General features: G+C 48.4%; 1 long non-coding RNA gene across 1 annotated transcript; it reads right to left on the bottom strand.

Moving 5' to 3' along the window:
- Positions 1 to 1,404: 1,404 nt before the first annotated feature.
- On the bottom strand, positions 1,405 to 2,283 carry LOC131275799 (uncharacterized). The gene is made up of 2 exons (XR_009183267.1): positions 1,946 to 2,283; positions 1,405 to 1,578 (listed from the first exon to the last, which is right to left on the bottom strand). It is a non-coding gene; the product is annotated as an uncharacterized lncRNA (long non-coding RNA).
- Between the last annotated feature and the right edge of the window lie 418 nt (positions 2,284 to 2,701).

Genomic DNA, 2,701 nt, shown 5'->3' with positions numbered 1-2,701 from the left:
TGCATGTTGCCTGGGGCAGGAGGCAGAGGGAATGGGGAGTTAATGCATAATGGGTGTAGAGTTTCTGAGGAGGGAGGACAGTTTTAGTAATGGCATCATAATATTTCGAGTGTGACTAATCCCATTGAATGGTATGCTCGGGTGAGGCTGAGATGGGAAAGTTTATGTTGTTTATATGTCCCACATCAAAAAAAAATAAGACAGAGCAACTAAAGACACAATGGAGACAATGACAATTAAATGGAATACATGATCCTGAATGGGAGGAGAAAAGGCTCAAAGGGTCATTATTAGGATGTATGAAAAAAAATGGACACAGACCATAAGCTTTATATCAATGCTAAATTTCTTGAATTCGATAACTGCATTGAGATGGTTACATAAATGAATATCCTTGTTCATAGGAAATGTACAAAGAAGTAATAAGTGTTCAAGGAGCATGATGAATACAACCTATACTCAAGTATTCAGAAAAAGGATAGATAGATAGATAGATAGATAGATAGATAGATAGATAGATAGATAGATAGGTAGGTAGATAGACAGACAGACAGTAGAAAGACAGAATGACATGGCCAATGGTGCGAAATACTAAAAGTGGTGCCTCTGAGTATCTGTGGGTTGGGGGTATATTGGCCTTCTCTCTATAGGGTCTGTATTATTTTTGTAACTGTCCTTTAAGTTTGAAAGTATTTCAAAATGAAAAGTCAAAAAGAGAGAGAGAAACCTGGAGGATTCTTCAAACTTCCAGAAAATCAACAAACATTGATCCACCCAGGAAAGAAAAGACAAAACTTTGGAAACAGACCCAATCCTTCACAAGCGGTAAACCCAGAAAAGGATCCAATCCTCCCAATCCCTCCCAGGTTGCCACAAGCAGACCAGCCCCCCTTTCACGAAGGGGATCCATAATTAGACTAGTCAGGATAAGCAAGCGGTAGCAGAAAGGAAGTCTTGAGGAGAAAACTCCAGCTAGCTGCCAGGAAGGAAATCTCCCCCTCCTCAGTGGTTAAGTAGCTGCACATGAGCAGCAGCCCCTCACAGGCAGCAGATCCTTTCTAATGAAAATAACCTCATGAAAACTGGGGTAGAAGTTTCTAGGCTGGTGCAGGGGGTAGGATGACGGGTAGACTTAGGTTGGCCAGGGTTTTTTTTCCTACTGGACCGGGCAAGGGGAGAACTTCCTTTCTTCCTTACTTCTGAAGTTATTTCTCCCTCCGCAGTCGCTGTGTCCTGGCACCAGCTCCCCCACCTCTGCTGAAGGCGAGAAGTGGGAAGAACACCGTGGAAGGCAGCCCAGCCCGAAGGGGCTCTGTCTAACGCGTCCCTCATTTGTCAAAAGTCAGGACAGGAAGATGAGAGAGTATTTGGTTTTAAGCCACTGTCCTCCCTGGCCATCTAAAAATACCCCTTTTTCTTATTTGCCAGTCTCCCGAGCAACCCCAGGCTGAGCCAAGCAAACTCTCTGGGCAGCTCCCTGCCCTTCCAGCTCCTTGCAAAGTCCGCAGTTCAAGCCTCGTCTGAGAGCCTCCTCCTCCGAGTGGTTCTTCTCAACTGTTTCACTGATCTCATCTTTTCCTTTAAAAATATGAACAAAGAAAAATTTAAAAATTAAGCATTTCATGGTGTCAGGAGCTCCAGCAACAAAGAAGGCACAGCCCTGCGCACAAGATGCTGTCTCAGAACTGGGGTACCGCAGCTTCAGCCCTTCACCGCACACTGGCCTAGGCGGGCTCTACCTGGCAGAGGTCGTGTGGGAAAGTGGGAGGAACCAGGCAGACTGGCTCCAGCTCCAGCCCAGCCACCTCCTCCCTTGGCGACTGGAGCAAGCCATTTTGCATAACCCTCTGCTTCCTCACCTGGTAACTGGGATAACAGTATCTACCACATAGGGTTGTCGTAGCCAACGGGTTCATAAAAGCAGGCCAAGGGCTTAAAGAAGTACCTGGCTCGCAGCAAATGCTCGAAGGACTGCCTGTCCTGTTGTTGTGACAGGTACTCGATAGCCCAAATGTTACTAGGCATGATCTTCAAACTCTACTGTCAGCGCCTTCGCAGCAGTGATGTTTCTCTGTCTGCCGCAATGCCTCATAGCAGAAAACAGAGCAGTTAGGAACTCAGATATTTGCTGGTGGTGAATGAATTTGTTCCAGGTTAAAGATTAATCAGCACGAGCCTTGACCTAACAATTGCAGCCGACCTTTGTTGACGGTGCCCTGGCTTATTAGGCGGTCATTATTTACGGACATGGTATCATGCAGCCCTCCACGCCATGGTAGGAGGTCTTTCGGACCCCCACATCCCAGACTACAGAACGCTTGCTCCCATAGCCTTTACTGCCCGGATCATTCACCCTTCTGGGATTTTTCTCAATTCCTTAAGAGCTTAAAAACCACAGGCTCTGGAGTCCGGCAGGTCTGCGGGGAATCCCAGCTCCAGCCCTCCCTGGCCGCGCACAGGTGAGGCCAGCTCAGCATCTCTCCAATGCGGCTGGAGGGATGCCTCGCCAGGTGTCACAGGCTGGAGGACTGAGCTCGGCACGGTCCACAGTAAATGATGCCCGTGGGCTAACTGCTGTCATGGCCATCATTCCCACGACGGGGCGGCAGTAAGTAGCACGCTGCCAGGCCGAGGGCTGGGTCCCGTGCAGAGTCAGCGTTTGCGGGTTGACAAGGTCCCTGGGTGGCTCGCATGAGCGTTA

The sequence above is a fragment of the Dasypus novemcinctus genome, chromosome 24 (genome assembly GCF_030445035.2).
Source record: "Dasypus novemcinctus isolate mDasNov1 chromosome 24, mDasNov1.1.hap2, whole genome shotgun sequence".
Taxonomy (NCBI): Eukaryota; Metazoa; Chordata; class Mammalia; order Cingulata; family Dasypodidae; genus Dasypus; species Dasypus novemcinctus.
This window is presented reverse-complemented; position numbering and strand designations above follow the sequence as displayed.